This window comes from Plecotus auritus, assembly GCF_963455305.1.
Source record: "Plecotus auritus genome assembly, chromosome: 5".
Taxonomy (NCBI): domain Eukaryota; kingdom Metazoa; phylum Chordata; class Mammalia; order Chiroptera; family Vespertilionidae; genus Plecotus; species Plecotus auritus.
This window is the reverse complement of record NC_137776.1, coordinates 177669051-177695162: the sequence shown is the minus strand read 5'-3', so window position 1 is coordinate 177695162 and position 26112 is coordinate 177669051. Positions and strand designations below refer to the sequence as shown.

At 49.0% G+C, this 26112-nt stretch overlaps 1 protein-coding gene across 1 annotated transcript in view; it reads right to left on the bottom strand.

Annotated features, from left to right (window-relative positions):
• Positions 1-26112, bottom strand: part of LHX2 (LIM homeobox 2) — a 59613-nt gene that overhangs the window by 292 nt on the left and 33209 nt on the right. The window lies entirely within an intron of this gene.

The following is a 26112-nucleotide window of genomic DNA, read 5'->3' as shown; positions in this document are numbered from 1 at the left end:
CCTTTGTTCTTTCTATCACTCATGCTAATGGCTTTAGAATCTTTAGAATATCGCTGTCATTGGCATCCTTCTGATAGAAACCAGCCTCATTGGTATGTAAAGTTTAGATAATCTTTGGAATCTTTAAAAGTGCTTACTTTTAAGATATTTAAAACATATTATGTTAGTTATTTTACTTTTAATTTATTGAAGGCATAGCCTAGCCAATACCCTTGGACAAGATAGCAATAGAAATCTCTCCTCCTGACTTTTTAGATGTGGTTGGTCATGGTGATAAAAGGACAGAATTGGGAAAAGATTAAAGAATATATTATAATATTAAGGCTGATAAAATATTTGTCAAAGCATCTTTCAGAGTCATATCAGGACTCAGACATTGACCAGCTTAAAACTGTGGTTCACTATGTGAACAATGAATTCTCTGTTTCATCTGTGGGTCAAAGAGCCATAGAGCTATAGAGGTCTCCCTAGGTCTCCCTGGTCTCCCAAATGTGGGAGAGCGGATGAAGGGGAGGACTGGTCCTGGTGTCTCTCTCTAATGGAATAAATGAAGGGGTTGTTAACCTTCTTAAGGAAGGGGTCATTGGGAGCATAACTGAAAAAGAAAAGGAAATATCTGAGGTTGATCATGTTCAGTCCTGCACCAGACATTTACATGTATGATCACAGTGAAGTCATTATAGCACCTCACTAAATAGAATCAGCAATTTCAACATGTGATTTGCAGACCCCAGACATTCCCAAGACTCTTTTAGAGGCTTTGCAAGTCAAATATTTCTTATAGTATTACCTAAAAGGTATCTGCTTTTTTCTTTTTATGGTTTGACATTGGCACTGATGTGGTTTGAATGAATGAAGGCAATGCCACCCAACGGTACCAGGAATCATTGTGTTCTTCCCCAACCACACACTGCAGTTTCTTAAAATTCCCCTGACAAATCAGTGAAAATGACAAAGATAATTAAGTCTCAACCTGGGAGCATACACCTTTTTAATACGCTGTGTGAGGAAAATGGAAAGTGCACAGAAAGCCCTTTAGGTGCACATTTCAATATAATGGTTGTCTCGTGGACAATCATTGGACAAGATAGCAATGGTTGTTTGAGTTGCCAGCTCAACTACCCACTTTTTCATAGAATACCATTTCTACTTGGAAGTTCTTTCAAGTCGTGGGTAAATTTTGGTTAATCAAACTTGAGGTATTTAGCAGAAATTTCTTCAGAAATGAAAGGAGTGAGCTTGTCACTTCAAGGAAAACTATTGCTGTTGGTTGCCAATGATAAAATTTGAGCTTTCAAGTGAAAACTGAGTTTGATAGCTTCTCTACACTTAGACTAACGAGATGTTGTCAGGTGTGATTTTTTTATCCCTGGAACATTGACCAAGTCATCTGGGTTTCCTGCAAGATGAGACGGTAATACCTGCCTCATGATCAACGAAAACTAGGGTGGGAAAGGGTTTTGGTGCCAGAAATTCCTGAAGAAGAATAGCTACTGTTGTTATTATGCAGCAGCTAAGCTCAAACCAGAAATTAGAGTCTAGTTGTTTGTGAAACTACTAAACTAGTCATCCTTCCCAGGGGTTGGAATCATGGAATTTTCATTTTGTGGTTGTGGCCTCTCTAGTGAGTGAAAGCTCTCCCCACCTTTTTCCTGCCCCTTCCATCCGTGTACCACCCAACATGGGCTGACACCAACAGTATCGGCACCCTGGAGGCTGGAGCTGCTGAATATAATGGGAGTCTCTGCCCCAAACTGTGTCCTCCCACTAGACATCTGTACAGGATCCCCCAGTGGGAGCCCCAGGGACACCGTGGCCCACCTGCCTCCCTCCCTTGCTCCATTCAGGGTGAGGAGCATAGCTCTGGACAGGAGTCAGCTCTCCCTGCAGCTGCCTGGGTCCAGCCTGGGCTGCAGGACCCTCCCTGGGGCACTCACAGGGACCTGGAAATGGGTTGTTAAAGGCAGAGTCCTTTCCTGGCTTTCAGAAGGATGCCTGGCCCTGGGCAGTGACACTGCCAGCACCTGTCTGTGCAGCATATGGTTCTGTTGTAAAGACACAGGCTCTGGAGCCAGAAACCCCATCAAACTCTGGCCTTGGGCTCTGAGGAGACTGAGAAGAGGGAGCCCCTTCCTTCAAGAAGCCCCCAAAGGGCAGGGAGTCCGTCACTGACCCTCACAAGTGCTATGACGGGATGTGCAAGGGGCCGGGGGTGCAGGGCAGCCGCCAGAGCTATGGTTCACTGAGGGTCCCCTTGTGCTGGGACAGAGGCCTAAATTGTTTCTGATCCCCCAATAGCCTTGTGACCTGAGTCCGGGAGAAGTTATCTTTGCTGACCTGCATTTAGCCGATGTACTGGACTAATGGCTGCCCTCCAGTCCCTGATAAAAATGTTCAGATGCTGGCCACCAATGCTGATGGTGCAAGCTTCTCAAACATTCTCCACCTTGCCCAAGCTCTGCTCCCACTGGCTGAGCTGTGAGCTACCAGCATCAGGAGAGTTTGTTCCCAAAAAGGTTTGGCCAACTTGTATGTATTTATTGTTGTAATTATAGAATTTAGCTAAATAAGACAAAAATAATAAAATCTGACTCCAAAAAAAAAAAAAGAAAGTAATGCTTTGAGAAAAACTCAGTCTAATGCTTTGGAAATATGCAATAAAAACGAATTGCTAAAAATAAATCTGTTGATTTGGTTTTGGGAGAGATCCGGGGTGGGAGGGGATAATAACAACGTAGAATTCCAAGTTCAAATGGCTTCACAAGTGTCCTTGCATTCCATTTAAAAAGAAAAAACAGAACTGGAAATCTTTAGCAATGTTCTTTGGTGCCAGCAAAACAAAGCTGAATTCCAGCCAGAGCACAGGAACTCGAAGCAGCAGCTTTGGCCCACACCGACTGTTTTACATTAGAACAAAATGTCTAAGGTATGTATGAATCCTTTTTTTTTTTTTAATCCAAATTTTCTGTGCATTTTATTTATTTATTTATTTGTTTGTTTGTTTGTTTAGTTGTTGTTGTTAATCCTCACCAGAGGATATTTTTCCATTGGCTCTTTCTTTTAGAGAGTGTAGAAAGGAGTGGGAGAGACAGAGAGAGGAACATTGACATGAGAAAGACATGGTTGGTTGCCTCCTGCATGAGCCCCTGGCCAGGGCCGAGGGTGAAGCCTGCAACCAAGGCATGTGCCCTTGACTGGAATTGAACCTGGGACCCTTCAGTCCCCAGGCTGATGCTCCATCCCCCGAGCCAAACAGGCTAGGGCTATGAATTCTTTTTAAATGGTTGCCTTTCTTAGCCAAACCTTTGGTTACCTGATCAGCTACTTGGACCAAATGGCTTAGCTGAGAGGATTCTACTGAATTATTATGCCCATGTTACAGATGAGGAGAGAAAGGCTGGGAGAGAAGAAGTGCCTTGTTCAAGGTTACACAGTGAGACGTCCTGGGGCTGGAAACCAGGCACGAGTGTCCCCTGAGCCAGGATCTTCCCACCCCCACGGTCCCTGGTGGGTGGGTGTGTAGAGCGTGAGCCAGAGACGGAGTGTGCGAGTGTGGACGTGAGAATGAGTGTGTGGGGGAGGAGGAGAGTGTGTGGTGATGGAGAGTGACTGTCCGTGTTGGCATGAGAGTGTGAGTCAGAGCTGTGTGTGTGTGTGTGTGTGTGTGTGTGTGTGTGTGTGTACGTGCCTGCATGCACATGTTTCTGACATGGGCTCAGTGCCAGCCTGGCCAACCTCCTAAAGTTTCCTCTAATAACTGTGCTCAGAAGCCAGTCCCAGTCTCACCAGTGTGGACTCCATGGGGACGTCTGCTCCACATAGAAACAGGTCTAAATAACCCTGTGGGAGGAGCCATGGATCTGGGCTCCGAGGAGGAGGCTTGTATATAAACAATCAGGACACAGCCCAGAAATGGCCCCACTTCATCTGCCCTTCTGGCCCAAGAGGGCAGAAGGTGGTGAGCCCTGCAGAGCCCTACACCCTATGGAGGGGCCCAGCCACATTGGCAGTCTCAAGACTTGCCCCCTGCTCAGCCCTGAAGAGGCCGCTCAATGGGCCCACCAGAGACCTCCACCCTTCCAGGTGTCGGCTTCATCCCTTCCCAGGGGACAGTGGGCTTGGGTTCTGTATGGGATGGGCTTGGGTTCTGTATGGGATGCCCGTGGGCTCAAACAAACCCCAACATGGTGCCCCTACACTCTGCTATTTTTCCTCAGAGCATGCCTCTCCCGGGGAAATTGGGATGGAGCGAGGGAAAGCTAGGCAGCGGGGTGAAAAACACCTCTGCTTACTCGGAGGCCTGGACAACTTGGGCACTTGTCCTCTGCCAGGCTCAGTCTCCTCACCTGTTAAAGGGCAGCCACCTTATGAAGGGCAGGAAGGACTGACACTGGGGACAACCTAAGTCCAAACTCTCCACAGCTGTCTGAGCTTGGGCAAGCGACTTACACCCCTGTGCTCTAGTTTTTCTCACCTAGAAAATGGAGATAGCAGTACCTGTCTGATGGGTAGTTGGGAGGGTGAAATGAATTCACGCTTAAAAATAAGGACACGTGATACATGGAGCTATATCTGTTTGCTATCATCAGTATCATCATCATCACTACCTTTAACTTTGCAGAGTTTGGGTGAGCATGAGATGAATGTGTCCTGTACAGTGTGCTTGGGAGCCCAGGGCATCTTGGCTGCCCCTCCCAGCCTGGGGAGAAGGAGGGAGAAGACACCAAGGGTGGACTTGGAATCCAGTCCCCTCCCCCACCACCACCAGTGACTGTGCCAACCTCTTCTGCACTTTCTGGGGCACAAACGTCCTCCCCATATGCTCAGTATTGTGCACTGCGAGCGCATTTCCCGCCTCCTACTGCACTAGTCTAATAGCAGACCTCAGAGGCATCTTCTCCCCATTTTCCAGATGAGGTAACAGCAAGTTTCCAGGATGTTTTACTGCCATCCAGGGGTTGGGATTCCAGAACATTCTAGTCAGAAAGACCTTGAGGGCTCATCCACATCCGGGTTGGTTTCCTCCTCCATGTAGCGAGGGCTGACTGGTCCCTGAGGTCTGCTTCACAAGGAATTTGAGGCTCTATGGGACTCAGACAGAAAACGTGTTGATTGATTAGTGATGTCTTGCCTGGACACAGGAGTGTGATGTGGCGCCGTGTGCCATTGGTCAACCTGCTCTCATTCATGCCCCTCACTTGGTGGATGGCTTAGAGATGGGAGCCTCTTGCCCATGGTCTCAAAGGAGACAGTGAGCCGTGGGGACAGACCCTGCCCAGCCCAAGCTTTACCCCTGCCCGGCCCTGGGTCATGCTGCTTTCTTGGGAAGACATTTACTTCTGCCATCTGTGGCCCTGGCTTCTAGGAATCAAATCATTCAAAGTGGACTGAGCCTGTGGAAGACAGTCCCTGCCCCCGCCTCTGCCAGGTCGAGATGAGCCCCACACCCCCATGGCCTCTCACGCTGGAGGTGTTTGTTACCCAGAAAATGCAAGAGCTACCCTAGGGGAGAGGCAGAAAGAATGCAGGTCTCTGATATTCCATCAAGCTGTACTTGTCCCCCAAGGCCACCGGGTATAGGCCCAACAAGGCTGCTCCCAGCATGCCAGGGGGCACCATGAGAGTTTGTACAGCAGAAGATGTTGGCAAGGTGGCCAGAGCAAGGAGGAGCATGGGAAACACACACCCATTAAGCAAGATTTGAAATGTACATATGTACACAGATACTTATATGTGGTCACAGATACACATTCAATAACCACAGAGAACCCAGAGGCTAAAACAGCACAAATACCCACATATCCCTACCACCCCGAGTTGACAAATGTAGACCATTTGTCATTTTTGCTTTAGACATTTTTAATAAAAGAAACAGATGTGAAGATTTTAAAACTGAAGTCCTTTTTATACCACTGCCAGTTCCATGTCCCTTCCTTACACAGAAGCAGCTACCATCAGGAATTTGGTATGTATTCTCCTGGTCCAGTTTTAAAATTCATAAGCAATACACAATACTGTTGAGTGTGTTTTAAAATGTTGCATAAACGGTGTCATATTATACTTATCATTTTCAACCTACTTTATATATTAGTTTCAGAGGCTTGCCACCAACTAAGTGGCTCAAAACAACTAGAATTTATTCTCTCACCATTTTGGAGGCTAGAAGTCTGATCTCAAGGTGTTGGTAGGGCCATTCTCCCTCTGAGATTCTGGGTAGAATTCCTTCTGGCCTCTTCTGACATCCAGTGTGTAAACTAATATTATATTTAGACTATAACAAAGGATAACATAGGCATTTATTTGAGCAAAAGGAGCTGCCGCTCAGGGGACACAGATTCAGGTAGCAACCTAAATTGTGCTCCACTGAGACAAAAGGGAGGCTGCCTTTTAAAGAGCAAGTTCCAAATTTTATGTAAATGAGGTTTATACATTGTACTGTTCTGATTAGTCCACATTGTGCAGCTGTGATGGTTAATATAGATGCAAATGAGGATACAATTTGTGTAGTCTGATTGGACGGGGCAGGTCTCAGTCCATTGGTTGAAAGATGAAATCAGGGCTTCCCTGCAGTGGTTGACTCAGGCAGCGTAAACAAGCAGGGCATAGCTGGGGAGGCACAGAGTTCAACGTGCGGGTCTTCCTGGTACACAGAGTGCACGAAGAGCCCCTGCCAGCAAACGGCCACTAGACTTCCATTACTCATAAAATTCGGGCCCTCGGTTGACCATGGGGCATTCATCTCAACAGATAAGTTCCTTCTCAGGGTTCATAGCAAACAAATCGTCCTTGTTGGGGTCCACAAGTGGTGGCTGTCAATCCTTGGCTTGCAGTTGCATCATTCCACTGTCTGCTTTTTTAAAAATATATATATATTTGATTGATTTTTTTTTACAGAGAGGAAGGGAGACGGATAGAGAATTAGAAACATCAATCAGCTGCCTCCTGCACACTCCCTACTGGGTATGTGCCCGTAACCAAGGTAGGTACATGCCCTTGACAGGAATCGAACCTGGGACCCTTCAGTCCGCAGGCCGATGTTCTATCCACTGAGCCAAACCGGTTAGGGCTCCACTGTCTGCTTTTGTCACCCTGTGGCATGTTCCCTCTGTGCCTCAGTCTTCACATTGTGTTCTCCTCTGTGTGTGTGTCTGTGTCCAATTTCTCTCTTCTTACAAGGACACCAGTCATATCGAATTAGGGCCCATCCTAATGACTTCACCTTAACCTGATTACATCTACAAAGACCTTATTGCCAAATTAAGCCACTTTCATAGGTACCAGGGATTAGGAGTGCAACATATCTTTTGAGGGGACACAATTCAACCTATAACACTTAACATCAAAATTATACTTTTTTATATTTACCCAATGTGGATATGTGTAACTCAAGGCCATTTAGTTTGCAGGATGTTATACTACTATACAAATAGGTATAATATTGATTTATTTAATTACTCTACTGATAGATATGTAAGTGATTTCCAAGTTTAACATCCATGATGTTTCCTTGACTACTGTGCATGGATTTCTTTAGGGTCCATTCTTAGGAACAGAACTACTGGTCACTTGCTGTGCATATTTCCAACTTTTGTAGATATTGCCAAATTACAGTATCTGAGAGCTCACATTTTCCAATGTCCTTGCCAACATTAATAGTGTCAAATCTTCTAACTTTTGCCAATCAGATGGGTGTGAAATGTTTAATTTGCATTTCTTTGATATGTGGTATGGCTAAGCATCTTTTCTTTTTTAAAATATATTTTTATTGATATCAGAGAGGAAGGAAGAGAGAGAGATAGAAACTTCAATGATGAGAGAGAATCATTGATTGGCTGCCTCCTTCACGCCCCACACTGGGGATTGAGCTCCCAACCTGGGCAAGTGCCCTGACAGGGAATTGAACTGTGACCTCCTGGTTCATAGGTCAACGCCCAACCACTGAGCAACACTGGCCAGGCAGCATCTTTTTTTATACTTATTCACCATTCCTATTTCCTTTTTTGTGAATTCTTCATATCTTCTCCTTATTTTTCCATTGGATTGTTTGTCTTTTTCTCATTGATTTATGGGAGTTCTTTATATGTGTCTGTTATGAATTCTGAAAATGTCTTCCCATTGACTCTTGCTCACATTTTAACTTTGCAAATGCTTTTTATTGCACTAAAGTATTTAATTTGGTTGAGCTTAACCTTAACATTTTTCTTTAGCTTTGTAACTTGCTTAAGAACTCCTTCTCTGTCCCGAGCCATAAAGAAATTCTCCCACTTTTCTTCAACAAACTTTTAAGATAAGATTGTTTTTCACAATTAAGTCATTAATTCATCTCAAGTTTATTTTTGTGTTGGTGTGAGATAGGTCTAATTTTATGTTCTTCATACATAAAGCTTCTCCAAACTGCAATTCTGAATAGTCTATTCTTTCTCAGATTTGTAATGTCTTTTGATCATACACCAAGATCCTATCTAACTTGAGTCTACTTCTGGGTACTTTTTTCTGTTCCATTGATTTATTTGTCCATCCCTGTGTTAATAACCAGGATGTATTCATTATCAAAGCTTTATAATAAATCAGGATATTTGTTAGAGTAAGACTCCTTCCTCAGTATATTTCAGAATTGTCTTAGCTATCCTGACACTTTCACCTCTCTGTGTGAATTTTAGAATCAGATGAACAAGTTTAATGAGAAATTCTATTGGAATTTTAATTGAGATTGCATTGATTTTATGAATTAACTGTGGATTTTCTTTGTTGATCTTGCATCCAGCAGCTTCCATTTCCTCACATTCTGGTTCCAGCCAGAAGAATGGGGAGCTTTGGACTTGGTGAATTCCAGGGCCCCAAGGCAGGGCAAAGTGTAGGCTAGGTGTTTAGAGCGTGGACTTTGCTGTCTGAGAGGTGAACTGGGGTTTAAATCCTGGATGTGCCACTTACTAGCTGAGTTAGTCTTATTCTCTCTGAACTAATAATCACACCCATATTTGGGGTTATTTCCAGGAGTTAGGGAGATAAAATGCATAAAAGTGCCTAGCACAGAGAAAGTGTTTAATTGATGCTGGTTCTTCTAATATTACTAACTGGCTTCTCTTGCATAACGAGGGAGACAATTACCACAGTAAAATAAAATCAATTTCTGCCTCATTTCATCCTGGAGCTACTCAGAGTTGCCAATGTTCAAGCAGCGTGATCCCAAATTAATAGCCGCACTCAGTGACTGCCCTAGCGACTGTTGACTTGGAGCTCACATCTAAAATTTGTTTCCTCTGTGCCATTTTTATACACATACACATGGCCTCCCATTCAGCAAGTGGCCTGTCACTAACCATTGATTTGAGACGCTTTGGAGGGCACCAAAGCTCTCAGACCCTGCCCACGTCCCCCCACACCTTGAACTATTCCAAGTAATGTGGTGGACATCAAGTGCTGTAGACTGAACGTGTCTCCCCAAAGTTCACATGTTGAAGCCTAGTGTGATAGTGCTCAGAGGTGGGGCCTTTGGGAGGTGATTAGGTCATGAGGTGGAGCCCTCATGAATTGGATTAGTGCCCTTATAAAGGAGACCCCAGAGAGCTCCCTCATCCCTTCTGCCATATGAGGACACACCCTCAAGACAGTCATCTATGAATCAGACCTAGGGCCCTTACTAGACACTGGATCTGCTGCCAGCACCTCAATCTTGAACTTCCAGCCTCTGTGAGAAATAACTTTTTGTTGTTTATTAACTAATTTTATTATAGCAGCCTGAATGGACTAAGACATCATCCTAAATATACCTTCCAAACAATTCATGCAGCTACATCCTTATGATGTGGAAACAGGCAAATGGGCAGACATACAATAGTTATCAGTTGAACTGATGTTAATAGTAGTATCGCTGCAACTTCTAATACAGTCTAATTGGCCGTTTACTCAGGGCGTGAGTTCAACATCTAGCAGATGAACTGGACAGTGAGTGTGGTTGTTAAAGGAAGAGAAGGATCTGGGTGTGAGTCAGGGCTTCCTAAACACTGTCAAAGGAGAGCCAGAAAGTACACTCAGAAAGGACTCCGAAAGGTCACGTAATGTTTCAAGCTGTGGCTAATGCTCAGTGTGTTTTGTTCAAGAAGCCATCCTTGGCCAAAGCCCCACCTCCTGGGACTTATACCCACCCCACCCCGCTCCACTGTATCCCGCCGGCCGCCAGGGCTGTGAGAATTGCCGTATAGGCCCGCAGTAAATATTGCTGATGGCCCACTGTGCGTCAGGCACTCAAAGAAGCACTTTGTAGACCTGATCTCAGTTAATTCTCCCAACAAACCAAAAGGGAGTGAATATCCCCCCAGAGGACCTGTAGCTCAGGAAGGGGCAGGGCCAGGATGGGAACCTGGAGCTGTTCTGAGGTCTTTAGTTTAGGCCCCCACCCCCACCCCCAAATAAGTGACAATGCCTGTGGACTGGTAAGTGTTACTGGGGGTTGAGCGGGCATCTTCAGCTGGCCTGTGAGCAGTACCACCACACTGCTGAGTCAGTTAAATACACTGCTACGTATTTCCACCAGACCGAGGAGTATTTGATTAGGCTGGTAGGTGCTTCTGCTTAGCTTCCAGGTACAGGGGCAAGTCCTGAGCTCTTCTAGAGGTGATCTGACTGCCCGGCATTTCCCTAGGAGAACAACTCCCCAAAATCTAAGCAGCAGCTGCTCGGACTTCATGGAAACAGCTGAGGCTGGTGCACCTCACCCCTCCTCCCTGCCCCTTTCCTGTTCACAGGGAGCATGAGGCACAGCTGGGGCCAGGCTGGGGATGAGAGGAGGCTTCTGGGCCTCTATCGCAGGGTTCACCTTGGCAGAAACTTTAGGGTTCAGGGACCTTCCCCACCCCTTAAAACCTACCAGAGTCAGCATTGCCACAGACAGCAGCCTTGGGGATGTGAGAGGGTCCGAGGAAAGGAGCTAAAAGAAGAGGCTGCCAGGCAGATGCACAAAGATCCCAAAGCCTCAGAAGCCGCTGAGTCCACCATTCCCCAGCCCATTGCACAGATGGGAAGAGTGAGACCCAAATCAGCCTCTTTACAGAAAGCCCATTGGAGACAGCATCTTGGCAGACCTGGTCCCTGGAAGGCGGACTGAGTGGGACCAGGTACCACTAATACCCTCCCTGTTCCACCCCCAGCCTGAGCTTAACCTTCCCCTCTGGAAACCAAGCCACACACCCTGAAAGGTGGATGTGGGGTCCTAGAGAGCTCTGGCTTCACCTCCCATACAACACTCTCTACATACTCCTTTTAAAGTGATAACAAAGCACTATTCATTTTTTCAAATTTCTTTGATAACAAAAGTAGTATTTGCTTTGCTAAATATACACCTACCCTATGATCTAGCAATTTCACTCTTGGGTGTTTACTCAAGACACAAGTGCATGTGGCCACCAAAAGGACTGACACACTTGTTCACAGCAGCCTTGCTCATAATGGCCCCAAACTGGGAACAATCCAAATGCCATCGGCAGGAGACTGGATAAGGGAGTCATGGTGTGTTTCTACAATGGGGTACTGCACAGCAATAAGAAAGAAATGAACCACTGGTGTGCGCAACCACATGAATGACATTTTTATTATCTCACCTTTATTGTGTTGAGCCAAGGAGACCAGACACAAAGGAGTACTTAATGTATTATGCCAGAAGTTCAAGAACAGGCAAAACTATTCAAGACAGTAGAAGACAGGATAATGGTTACCTATGGGGGCAGATAGAGACTGGGAAGGGGCAACATGGAACTTCCTGGGAAATGTCTACATGTTGATCTGGGTGTGGTTACATGGGTATACATACACAGTTTTTTAAAAATGACCAAACCATACACCTATATACACACTTTACTGTCTGTATGTTATGCCACATTCAAAAAAATTTTTAGAAGTGGGTATATAAGCTAAAAAACAAACAAAGAAGTACATGGTCACCGTTAGGAGTTGACAAGTGCAAAGGATTTTAAAGAAATTCCAGCTCTTCCTGCCCCCAACCTCAACCACTTCTCTCCCTTCATCCCTATGTGCCCATCCCCAGCTGCAACCTAGAGAACTAATGCAATTACTAAATACCTGTAGGAATTTAGTACATGACAAAAGTGGCATCGCTAATCAATAGCAAAAAGATGGATTCGTCAGTAAATAGTGTTGGAATAACTCAATAGCCATCCAAAGAAACAGCCGAACCCCTACCTCACACCTTACACCAAAGTAAATTCTAGAATAAATAAAACATGAGAGTAATTTTAAAAGCATTCTTAGAGTAAGGAAGGCCTTTTAAAATATAAAAACGTTTTAGTGAGTCCATAAATTAAAAGATTGACAAATTTGGCCACATAAAATTATTTTTAATTATTCATGAAAAGTACTATAAACGAAGTCAAAAGACACATGTATTATAAACATATCATATGTTATTGACAAAGGGCTGATATCCTTGCTATTTTAAGAGCTCCTACTATCAGAAAGAAAAAAAAAAACCAACCTAATTAAAGACAGGCAAAGGATATAAACAAACAGTTCCCAGGAAAGGAAATGTAAATGATTCTTAGTCATATGAAAACACGGTCAACCTCCCTTGTAGCAGGAGAAATGAAATTACAGCTACGAGATATCATTTTATATCTAACAGATTGACAAAGATCAAAAAGTTTGATAACATGCTGTGTTGGCAAGGGTGTGGGAAACAAGCACTCCTATTCATTGCAAGTGGGAGGGCAAATTGGTACAACCTCCCTAAAGAGCAATTTGGCAATATCTAAGTAAATTAAAAATTTACATACCCTTTAACCCAGCAATCCCATTCTAGGAATTTACCATACAAACATACTCGCATGTGTGCAAATTAATGTACGGATGCAGCTATTTATTGCAGTTCTGCTTATAATAATAATAAATTGGAAATAGCCTAATTTCCTGTCAGCAGAGGATTAGTGAAATACATCAGGGAATGCCATTCACTGTTTTATAAGAATAAAGCAGTTTTATAATGCAATGTGGGAAAATTTCTGTCATACATAGTTAAGGGGTGAGTGGGGGTAGCAAAGTGCAGAACAGCGTGGACAATGCAATCCCATTTGTGTAAAAAATATTTTGTGACATGTTTTCATAGGCATAGAATTTCTCTGCAAAGATATACAAGAGACAAGCAACAGAGACCTGCCTTTAAGTAAGGAATCCTATCTAATAAAAAGGTAATATGCAAATTGACTGTCACTCCAACACACAAGATGGCTGCCCCCATGTGGTCAAAGACGGCTGCCCCCATGTGGACACAAGATGGCCACCACAAGAGGGCCTGCAGGGGAGGGCAGTTGTGGGCGATTAGGCCAGCAGGAGAGGGCAGTTGGGAGGGACCAGGCCTGCAAGGGAGGGAAGTTGGGGGGGAACCAGGCCAGCAGGGGAGGACAGTTGGGGGTAGCCAGGCCTGCAGGGGAGGGCAGTTGGGGGGACCAGACCTGCAGGGGAGGACAGTTAGGGGTGACCAGGACTGCAGGGGAGGGCAGTTGGGGGCGACCAGGCCTGTAGGGGAGGGCAGTTGGGGGTGACCAGGCCTGTAGGGGAGGGCAGTTGGGGGCAACCAGGCCTGTAGGGGAGGGCAGTTGGGGGTGACCAGGACAGCAGGAGGGCAGTTAGGGGTGACTGGGCCAGCAGGGGAGGGCAGTTGGGGGGGACCAGGCCTGCAGGGGAGGGCAGTTAGGGGGGGGCAGGTCTGCAGGGGAGGGCAGTTGGGCAGGACCAGGCTTGCAAGGGAGGGCAGTTGGGGGGGACCAGGCCTGCAGGGGAGGGCAGTTGGGGGGGACCAGGCCTGCAGGGGAGGACAGTTAGGGGCGACCGAGCCATCAGGGAAGGGCAGTTAGGGGCAATCAGGCTGGCAGGGGAGCAGTTAGGCATTGATCAGGCTGGCAGGAGAGTGGTTAGGGGGTGATCAGGCTGGCAGGCAAAAGCAGTTAGGAGCAATCAGGCAGGCAGGCAGGCGAGATCCCGGTGGGATTGGGCCTAAACAGGCAGTTGGACATACCTCAAGGGGTCCCAGATTGGAGAGGGTGCAGGCTGGGCTGAGGGACAACCCCCGCGTCGTGCATGAATTTCGTGTACCGGGTCTCTAGTCTATATATATAAAAGGCTAATATGCAAAGTGTCCCCTCAGGAGTTCAACTGGGAGACCGGGAGTTCAATCGCTCACTATGATGTGCACTGACCACCAGGGGGCAGCGTGGAACGAAGGAAGGCCCCAGCCAGCAGCCGGAAGGCCCCAATCGGCCCTGATCGCCAGCCAGGTCTAGGGACCCTACCCATGCACCAATTTCATGCACCGGGCCTCTAGTTACAATATACTAGGTATACTAGTTAATAATGCAGATTTTTTTCAATAGCTGGAGTTACACATATGTTGATATATATGCAATTTGATATGTATGCTATTTTGTTGCATTGACAGCAAGCTTCAAAACTTCATAAGTTAAATTTGCTGAAGGTGTTAACATCATAGATATTTTTATGCTTAAAAATGTCAAATTTCGTGCCAAAAAGAGCATTTGCGGGAAGTTTTAATTCATTACTTTATTTTGAAGAAAAGTGCTGCTGAAAGTTATCGTATACTTTGGGAAGCTTATGATGAACATGCTCCATCTCAAGATACTTGTGAACGCTGGTTTAAAAGTGATGATTTCGAATTGAAAGACAAAGAACGCCCAGGTCAACCAAAAAAGTTTGAAGACCAACAATTACAAGCATTATTGAATGAAGATGCATATCAAACTCAAAAACAACTTGCAGAAAGATTAAACGTTGCTCAGCAAACAATTTCCAATCGTTTACAAGCAATGGGAAAGATTTTAAAGGAAGGAAAATGGGTGCCACATCAACTGAACGAAAGACAAATGGAAAACCAAAAAGTCATCAGTAAAATGTTGCTTCAACGGCACGAAAGAAAGTCTTTTTTGCATCAAATTGTGACTGGCAATGAAAAGTGGATTTATTTTGAGAATCCCAAATGCACAAAATCATGGGTTGATCCAGGTCAACCATCAACATCGACTGCAAAGCCAAATTGCTTCAGAAAGAGGACAATGCTCTGCGTTTGGTGGGATCAGAAAGGTGTGGTGTATTATGAGCTTCTAAAACCAGGTGAAACCATTAATACTGATCACTACTGACAACAAATAATCAATTTGAAACACTCTTTGATCATGAAACAAACAGAATATGCCAGAAGACACGGCAAAGTAATTTTGCTTCATGATGACGCACCATCACACACTTCAAAACCAGTTAAAGACACATTAAAAGATCTTGCCTGGGAAGTATTAACCCACCTGCCGTATTCACCAAACCTTGCTCCTTCAGATGACCACTTGTTCCGATCGATGGCACACGCACTTTCTGAGCAGCACTTCAAAACGTATGACAAAGTAGAAAATTTGGTCTCTGAATGGTTTGCCTCACAACAAGAAAAGTTCTATTGGGACGGTATCCACAAATTACCTGAAAGATGGGGGAAATGTGTAGCTAGCGATGGATATTACTTTGAATAAAGCACTTTTGATGTTTGTCTTGAAATTATCGTGTTTTCTTTTATTACAAAATCCACATTATTAACTGGGACACCTAGTAATTCATGTGCAAGTGTTAATCATTCCCCAAACTCCAAATATATTAACCCCCAAAATGTCATTTAAAAAGTAGAAGTTTTCAGCTCCACCACTTTCTTGGACAAGTTATTTCAGCCATCTAATCCTAGTTTCCTCGTCTGTGGAATGGGCATAATAATACTGCCCATGTCAAAGATGTGTGTGTGTGTGTGTGTGTGTGTGTGTGTGTGTGTGTGGAGAGAGAAAGCAAAAATTGCAAAAGTTTAACAACTGGTGAATCTAGGAGGAGTATATGGGAGTTCACTGTATCATTGCAACTTTCTGTCTTTTTAAATTTTCTTCCAAATAAAAAGTTGTGTGGGTTTTTTAAAATTGCTGATTCCTGGGAGGTGCCCCAGCCCTATTCAGTCAGAACCTCTGGAGGTGAGGCTGGTGGCCACGCTTTCCTCCCAAGCACGCTGTACTCTGAGCGGCACTGGACCAGCACAAAGCTGGGGTTAGGAGCCAGGCGACCACCCCAGCATCTCACCACAGGCGGCTTCCCTCCCTCCGTGGGGTGCAGGTAAAGGCCTCTGCAGGACGCAGGACAGGGAACTGGGAGTCTGGGATGCAGAAGGGGGGACACGGACAGAGACCAGCTCCCCCTGGGTATTTTGGGGGAAAGGAACCCTACACTTTCCTGCCCTGGGACTGAGGAGAGGACAGGAGCCTGGGGTGTCAAGCGCCGCCCCCCACCCACCACCAGGCCCCTCTTTGCAAGGCCTGTGCCGGGGCACGCAGGGAACCCTGGCTCTGGCAGAGCCCCCATCAGATAAGGCTGCCTCATGGGCGCTGGGGGCCTTGGAGCCGGAGCGGGCGAGGAGTTTACGTAAGCCTGTTGTTGATGGAAAAACAAATGCACCAGCAGGCGTTTCCTGGCCTGCTGGAGCCTCAGGCCCCAGACACTGGCTCACCCCAGAGAGGCTTCGTTCTGACAGCTCCCCAGGGCTCGGATGGAATTCTGGGGGTCCCATGTGTTGGGAAGACCAGCTCTCAGGGGGCCACCCAGAGCTCCATCCCCAAATCCAGGCCACCCTGCACGTGAGCCCAGTGTGCTGGAGGCATTTAATGAATGCTTGTTCCTAACCTCTCCCCTGCGGGCCCTAGCACCAGCCGGGGCCTCCAGGGGAACCAGCTCAGGCCCCATCCCTGCCCCGCCTAGGGTCCAGGAGGGGCCATCCGGGCATCCATCAGCACCAGTCCACTGAGTGCTTGCTGCATGCCTGGCCCTGCTCTGGAAGAGGAGGGAGAGGATGAGGGTCGGGATGGGGATGTCGGGATGGGAACCAGGAAAGTGGGCCTATGCTAGTAGGAAATGAGGGGTAACTTTCATCTAAATGGGAAGCCTCCTCTCTTGCTTCTAAAAGTGAAGAAGAGTGAAGGCAGACCTGCACAGAGCTGCTGGAAGGATGAAATAAGACGACTGAGCACAAATCTTACCCCCACCCCCACCTCATACCCATCTGTGCCTGGAGGGAGGCAGGTGCCTGATGCACAGCAAATACACCCCAAGACCATAATTACAGAAAATGATGCCGTTTAATAGTGGGAAGACCTGGAACCAAACGCTGGCTCTGCCACTCCCTTGCTGTGTAACCTTGGGCAAGGCACTGTCTCTCTCTGGGCCTCCATATATCAAGGGAGATGCTAATATTAAATACCCATCTTGCCCTGGCTGGTGTGGCTCAGTTGGTTGTAGAGTGGTCCCGTACACCGAAAGGTGGCGGGTCCAATCCCCGGTGGTGGCACATTTGGGAAGCACCAATCGATGTTTCTCTCTCACATGGATCTCTCTCTCTCTCTCTCTCTCAGGTGGATTTCTCTCTCTCTCTCTCAAATCAATAATAATAATAATAATAATAATACCCATCTTAAGGCTCTGATGGGAGTCAAACAAGTCAATCATGTGGAAGCACTTTCCCGACCATAAGAGGGTTAACCCTATCAGCGGCAAACTATCCTGGCAATGCCAGTGGGGGAATGCAGCCTCGGGCACAGGCTTTGGCGTCAGGCCTGGTCTCAGGACCCGACCCGGACACCCCTGTGTTGTGACCGGTGGCTAATGGCTCAACCTCAGTTTCTTCACCTGTAGAGCTGGACTCACAATACCCACCTAATAGGTCTCCATGAGGAGCCAAGATCATGCTGACAGGAGTTAATCCTTGCAGCATACTTACTGCATGTCAGTCAGGGTTTTTAGTGACTTTTACATATTAACTCATATCCATGCATTTTACAGCTGGAGAAATTGAGGCAGAGAGATTCTAAGCAACTCGCCACAGTCACACAGCTGGGAAATAATGCTGGCACCAGGCTGGCACCGGAGCATAAGGTCCTAACCACCTGGCATTGCTGCCTCCCCAGAACCGGTACAAAGAGCTTAGCGATGGCGCACAGTCAGGCCTCAGCCGACAGTAGCCGTTCTTATGATTTTATTAATATGTTGTGTTGATATCTCACGATCTTAATTACCCATCAATCCCTTCTCAGAGCAGGGCAAGCTGGAGCGCTTTGGGCCTGGGTGGGTGCCAGCTGAGAGCTGGCGCCAGGAGCCCCAAGTGTGGGCAAAGCTTTGTTTCCTCGTCACACCCAAGGAGCGTCAGCCGTGGGGTGGGGGGCAGGTGAGTCCAGCACTGGGCCGGGCCCTCAGGTGAGCAGATACCACAGGCAGCCCTTGCCCAGCCTGGCGCTGGACACCCACCTGGCTCCGGGAGCAGGGCAGGGCCGGGAGGGGCAGACACTGGGCCTTTGTGCCCTGCTCCCCACGCAGCCCGGCCCAGAAACCCATCCCCACCCTGGCCCCAGGGTGCACACTGCCCTCCTGGGAGAGGAAAGAATCCAGGCTGGAGTCGGGAGTCCGGCCAGTACCCTGGCTCCGCGGCTTTCTGGCCAAGTTTCCTGGGGCCAGTCCCTCCTGGCTCTACGCCTGGTTTCCTCATCTCCAAGACGAGGTACAGAGAGCGGGACTCAGCTTCGGGTGGGGGGATTAGAGGAAAGAAAAACAGTGGTGCTGAGGGGGATACAGTCCCTGAGGGAGACGGGACGGGGGCTGGCCTCCCCTCTGTTAGCTGGTTTTTTATCCCCTCTTTGTCCCTAACACACACCCCAACCTGCAGCACACAAGCAGACACCACCTTGAACACCTGTGCACACCTGAACACTCAGCCTGTGTGAACACACAGACGTACACACACCCCTGAACACAGACACACACACCTGATCTCACACACACACACACACACACACACCTCAACAAATACATATAGGCGCCCCACATAACACCCACACCAACATGACTGCACACGCAGATACACGAAGACCAGAACACACTCCCTGACCTACACCCACCACTCCTCAATGCACACCCACAGCCTCTCACCCCCATCACACACCACACAGACAGGCTCCAATTCTCGTGGAGGCCATTGGAGGGCAGAGTGAGCCCCTGGGGAGCCCAGGATGGGTGCCTGGACCTGCACCCACTCATCCCTTCCCATACCCAGGGAGCCCCTCAGGCTTGAGCCCTCAGGAGCCCTGCCCAGTGGCCCGGAGGAATGAGCCTGAAGGAAAGGAGGCATTTGGGGGCACCTACTGTGTGCCAATCCCTATGTTGCGTGTTTCCGTGCTGTCACAGCCACTCAACTCAGCCTAACGCAGTACCTGGCACACATTAGGAACTGGGAATTATTACTCCCATGTTGAAGCTTGAAAAACGTCCAGAGCCCCGAATAGACCTCCACTCTGAGGGCCCTCGCGGAATTTCATCAAAGCAGACTTCAGATGGGTGAGGAGGGAGGGCAGCGAAGTCCTGGCAGTGCCGAGGTGCACCGCCAGGGGGCGCGCTCCGCTCGGCCCCTGCGGGGGCTCCGTCGCCCCACACCCTCCAGTCCCCGCGGCCCCAGCCGGCTCCCCGGGAGAGCTTCGCTAGGTCCGGCAGGGCGCCCCCACAGGATGTCTGGGCTCCTCACCCCGCCGGATCCCACCTCGGCTCCGGCTCCGGTTTCCGCCCCCTCCCCAGTCCCCAGGGACCTCCTCTGACAGCTCCAGGCCCGCAGCCACCCCCTCTGGCCGGAACCGCCCGAAGGCCACCCCCACCCCAGGCTCCTCTGAGGCCATCCCACACTGGAGCCCCCCCCCCCCCCCGCCCCGCCCTCGCCTCTTCTGGAGCAAAGACTCATAAAGGTGTCTGGGTCAGAAACTGTCTTGAATAAATCGCACCAGCTCCCAGGAGAGGAGCACTCCTGGGCGCCAGGTTCTCCGCTCACCGCTGCAGGAGTTACAGCTCTGTGTTCACAGGACGCTGCGAGGTGGCTGCTACCATTCCCCAGGGTTGCAGATTTAAAATGCTGGAAGCTCAGAGAAGTTAAGTAATTTGCCCAGGATCCCTGCAGCAGTAAGTGGCAGGACAGGGTCTAGGGCCAGAGCTCTAAGGACTAGAGACCCTCAACCACGGTGAATGCCCACCTATTCTCTCCAGGATTGAGGACATTGTTGTTAAGGTTCACTCGCTGCCAGGCACTGTGCTGGGTATTATAAAAAGATGAAGCCAGACACTGAGTCGTGGAGTTTAAAGTAGCAGGGAAAGGAGTAAAATAGTCCCAAAACGTGCACCTACAGATTCATCAGCAATTTGCTCGCTTACTAAAGAGGTGTTACTAGACACCCTGTGCCCCACACGGTGCTGGCCACACTGACCCAGGTAGGAACAGGCCAACACCGGTGGCCCTGTTGTGGGTGGAGGTGAGGGGGGGAGTCCGTAGTCCTGTATGCTGACAAGGGCAGAAGTTACAGCAGGGTCAGGCAGGGAGAAGGCTAAGCAGGGAAGGCTCCGGAGAGGAGGGGCAATTGAGCAAGAGTTTTTGAAGGGAAGAGGAGGGGTAGGACTCCAGGCAGAGGCCCACCCAGCGTGTAAGGCATTGATGAGTTTGGTGCACCTGGCTGGCTTTAAGCCCAGAGATGGGTGGGTCCCAGGTCCTGCACCACAGAGGTGGGCAGGGACCAGCTTGTGAGTCAGATACCAGCTTAAGGACCAACTCGCCCAGGAGAGCTGGGGAGCTCAAAGGGGAGAAGCAATGGGTAAATGTTCCAGGTCCTTCTCATGTGTCCCGGAGCCCCCTGCTAGGAGGATGGGCCAGAACTTTCATGTCTTTAAAAAAAAAAAATTATCTTTATTGATTTTAGAGAGGAAGGGAGAAAGGAGAGAGAGATAGAAACATCAATGATGAGAGAATCATTGATTGACTGCCTCCTGCATGCCCCCTACTAGGGATCAAGTCCACAACCTGGGCATGTGCCCCTGACTGGAATCAAACCTAAGACCCTTCAGTCCGCAGGTTGACACTCTATCCCCTGAGCCAAACCAGCTAGGGCAGAACTTTCATGTCTTAAAGGCATCAAAAACTCAACAGGCCCCGCTCACCTGGCTCTTGGTTGGAGTGTTGTTCTGTTCACCAAAAAGGTTTCAGGTTCTATCCCTGGTCAGGCACATATGGGAGGCAACCGGTCAATGTTTCTCCCATCTCTCTCTCTCTTTCTCTCTCCCCCCTCCCTCCCTCCCTCTCCCTTCCTCTGTCTCTGAAATCAATAAACATATCCTTGGGTGAAGATTTTTAAAAATAACAACAAAAACACACACGCAACTCAGCAAGTCCAAACCCCAAATCCCTGATTATCTTCCTCCATCCTCTTCCTGATGACCTTTTCCCCAAGGCAGGGAAGGGCTCTGCCACCCATTCAGCTGTGGCTCTAGCCCTTCTCTGCTCTCCTTCCCTACACTACAGGCCCAGTGCACGAATTCGTGCACGGATGGGGTCCCTCAGCTTGGCAGGCCATTGGGGCCCACTGGGGCTGTCTCGCCCAGTCCCGATCAGGGCCGATCGGGGCCGGCCAGGGGAGGTTGTCCGGCCACGGGAGGTTGGCTATGAGAGTGCACTGACCACCAGCAGGCAGCTCCTGCATTGAGCGTCTGCCCCCTGGTGGTCAGTGCGCATCATAGCAACTGGTTGTAATAGTCACTTAGGCTTTTATATATATATAGATGGCCAGTCCATCTCATCTGTCTCCATCCAATCAGATGTCCCATCATCTGGCTGACCTCAAGGGCCCCCTCACATCCACTCTGTCCCCTCCTGTCCTCACTCCTCATGCCTAGCTTCCCAGTGCTCTTAGAATGAAGACCCAGGCTTGCTGCCTGGAAAGCCCCTGGCCATGTCTCTAGGCCCTCCTCCAACCACCCTGGTTCTTGCTCTGAGAGCTCCAGCCACACTGGTCATCTTTCTGTGCCTCGGACTTGCTGGGCCTCAGGGCCTTTGCACATGCTGTCATGCCTCCCCCCTCCCCTTCTACTTGCTGAGTTAATTCCCACTCACTTATCTGATCTCTCAGTAAAGCCTTTCTCCAGGAAGCCGTCATTGCCCTTGCCTGTGTATACACTCTCATGGCCCCATTTATGCCTCATCACAGACATCTTAAGTTGTTACTTTTGAGGCTGTTTGATAGTTGTATCCCCACTAGATTCTGAGTCCATGAGGGCAGGGGCCATCTTATTCACTGGTAACTGGCACAGGACCTGGCACTCAGTAAGTGTCCTTTAGCAGGTGGCCCCAGCTCTGCTGCTTCCTGACTGGGTACCCTGAGGTAAGTCCCTTCCCCTCTCTGAGCTTACACTGCTCATCCCTAATGAAAATGCATGGGTAAGCCTCACCGTCCGATTGGGAGTGGGTGGAGGTATAGATGTTATTGGAATGAGTGAATACTGATAACTGTGGGAGCCGGCCAATGAGTACTTGGAGGTTCATTACACATTTCTGTTTACTTTGTGTATGTTTGAAATGCTTCATAACAAAAAGCTTTTTGTAAGACACACCAGCGTGGGCTCCTCCCCGCAGAGTGGTGGGGGAGCCAGTCAGAGTATTTTGGAAAAGCTGCTGGAGTGGTTCTGAAGCACAGCTCTGGCTAGGGGCTCTCTGAGGCTGCGTCCAGCTCCAGAGATTCGGCAGCGATTCTCTGCTGCCCACGTGGGTGCTGCCCGCTGGTGGAAAAATACCACCGCCTGAGCACCTGCTTCAGCGCTCTCCCTTAACCCCTGCAGCCTCAAACACTTCTAGGTCAGTTCCCTGATCTTCCAACTCAACATGTGCCCCCAAACATCATCTCTTGTTACTAGCCTCTTCTGGGCTCCCCCAGCCTCTTGAACCCCCAGGCCCAGCTGCACTCATGCCTGGTTTGTTCCTGTAAGACCCCAGGATGGGCCTGAATTGCCTAGGTGCCCTGAGCCAGTGGAGGGACTGAAACATGGTAGCTGAATTGAATTGAATTGAATTGAATTGAATTGAATTGCAAATGAAACTATTGCCGTAACCTCCAAGCTTTGTGATCCTGGGCAGATGACTTCTCCTTGGCTTCCTTCTCTGTGAAATGGAATGGCAAACCATGCTCCATAGAGCTGTGGGGAGGATGCAATGAGATCATGACTGTAAAGGCCTTGCAAGTGCGTAGGGCTTTTACCACATGCAGAGCCAGACTCTCCCTCCCCTAGCCCCAGGCTTCGCTCCTGCTGGACAGTGGCTGGCTGGTGACACATCTGTCTCCCAGAGAGCCCGGGAGCCAAAGGGAGGGGTTGTTGGCCAAATCATCTGCAGGCCCCAGGCCCCAGTGAGAGAGGGGGGGACAGAGAGGGAAAGGTGGTAAGGAAGGTCCGAAGGGCCTGCTGGCAGTCCTAGTGTCTCCAGGGGTCAGAACAGGGGTCCTCAAACTTTTTAAACAGGGGGCCAGTTCACTGTCCCTCAGACGGTTGGAGGGCCGGACTATAGTTTAAAAAAAAACACTATGAACAAATTCCTATGCGCACTGCGGGCCTGGGACGAGTCGGCTGCTAAGCAGGACAGGCAGCGGCACCCGGCGGGCCGGATAAATGTCCTCGGCGGGCTGCATGTGGCCCGCGGGCCGTAATTTGAGGACCCCTGGACCAGAGGGTCCAGGGTGACTCTCTGTGGGGTCTCAGCTGGCAGAGGAAGCCTGGAGGTGTGCACTCCAGCAGGACACACAGGCCACAGAGGCAAACACTTCCTCTCCAGGAAGCTGGTTCTGCCACGTGGGACTCCAACCTGAGTAGAGAGTGGTCTGCAGCCGGGAAAGAACAGGGGGTCAGTGGCAGCTCCCCAAAGCCCCCAGGACCAAGTTGCAGTTTTCAAGCTGTTTGTAAGCTGAGCCTCACCCACCTGTCCAGAGGCAACCCCAGCTGTTAAACTGCTCTTCTCTCCCGAACACGCTCTGTACCCTGCCTGTGCCCTGGACGTGTCCTCTGCCCGAATGCTCGCCCTGCTGCTTCTCTACCCAGTCACCTTTGGTTCATTCTAGATCCAACCGCAATTATCATCTCCTTGGAGACTCCCCACTTCTTGAGACAATTCCTCACATCTCCATGCCCCCGCCCCTCGTATTTAGTCAAACCCCAAATGTAGCAGGTACATATTCTCTCAGGGAATCCTAGCAATGCCCCTGCAAGGTAGATCCCATTGGCCCCACTTTACAGATTCGGAGACTGAGGTTAGGAGTGGCTAAGCGCCTTGTCAAAATTCAGAGAAGGCTGAGGAAGGTCTCTTCCGTCTGCCCCAGATCTGGGGAAAAGGAGACTTGGTTGGGTGGACAGGACACGGGAAAGTCACATTCAAGACCCCAGTTCCTGCAGACTGCCTAAGGCGAAACCTGGGTGTGGGTCTCAGAGATGGCCCCCGGTCCCCTCTGCAGCCAGTGTGCAGGGAGGTGGGGAGTCACAGGTGGCACCTTCTCCCTCACTCCCATCGCCAAGGGACAGAGCGCTGGCAGCCTCCGCCCTTTCCCCACCTAGCGCCTGCCTTCCTTTGCCCGTCTCTTCCTCAGTCTGGGGCTCTTATTTCTGTCTGTCATTTGGTTTCACCTTCTCCCTCTGAGAGACTCTCTTTACAGCCTCAAAGTGACCATCCCGTCTCTCTGTCTTGGTCTCTCTCAGCCCTGAGTCTGTCTCAGGGTGTCCCTTTACCTCTGGGTCTTCTCTTCTTAATGTCAATCTGCCTCTCTCTCTGTCTCATCATCTCTCCCCCTGTGTCTTTGACACCATCTCTTAATCTTGGTCCCTAGCCCTGTCTCTGCCTCTTCACTACTCTGTCGCTGTTCTTGTCTCTGTCTCTGTCTCCTGTCTCTCTCTGCCCTCTGTGTCTCTGCCTCTGTGTGTAGCTTTGTCATGGCCCCTTTATGTCTGTCTCCCACTCTTTTTCTGTCTCCAAGACTTTGCCACAATCTGCCTGCCTCTCTCCCTACCTCCCTGTCGCGGCCACTTTCTGAGCTTCTCCCTGTGTGTGTGTCTCTCAGTCTCTGGCTCTGCAGAGGGCAATGCCTCCTCCACAGTACCCCCATCCCTGGCCCAGCAGCAAGCCCTGCTTCTGAACTGGCTCCTGTGTGGGCGGCGGGAGACCCCCGGGCATCCTTCCAGGGCTTGCTCCGTCTGGGTGGCAGTGCTGACAGAGGAGATAGGGATCGGACCCGGCTCTGTCCGGGCCTGAGCAGGGGGCACAGCCAGGCTATGCGGGGGCGTCTGGGTGCCTGCAAATGTTTGCATGTGTGCACGTCTGGGTTTCTATGCAGGTCTCCCTGGGTGGGGTGGTCTGGGTGTCTGTCTGGATATATTTGTGAGCATCTGGGCCTGTTTATGTCTGTCTGCGAGCATTTGTGTGTGTCTTTGTGTGGGGCTGTCTGGGTGTGAGCACCTCAGGCTGGGGGTCTCCCCATCATCCATGAATGCCTCCCGGTGTACGTGTGTGTGCGTGTCTGTGGGCTCATAAATGGGTCCCTGGGAGTACCTGCAGTTGTGGTGTACCTGCAGGCCCCTCTGCTCACATTCTCTCACGTGGTCATCAGTGAGGTACAGATTCTATTACCCTATTTGACAGGTGGAAAAGTTGAGGCTCTTAACCCCATGCTTAGCTGTGTGACTATGTATGTTTCTGCTTGAGGTTGGAGTCTGGAGGCAAAAAGTCTTGATTCAAATCCTGCCTGACCCCAGGCCGAGTTGTATAATCTGGGACAATTCTGAATTTATTCAGAAAAAAAATGTATTGATCAAAACCAGGTTAAATCACCCACGGTGCTACAAGTTAGATTGGGTACTTGGGAGGAATTCTGTGGGACGGGGCCCAAGGGAGCCCTGTGGGTGCTGTAATGTCTTACATCTTGGTTTGGGTGGGGGGTCACATGGGTGTGTTCATTTGGAAAACTTTATTCAAGCTGTTCATTTCAGATATGTGCCCTTTATGCACATTATACATCAATATCAAAGTTTACAAACAGGTTTATGGAATTCCTACTACTTGCCAGGTATTAAATAGCAATAACAACAATAGCATTGTGTGTGTGTGTGTGTGTGTGTGTGTGTGTGTGTGTAACATTTTAGAAAGTGAGTCAGTCCAGGCTTCAAGCACTCAGTCCATTCCTCTCCTCCTCC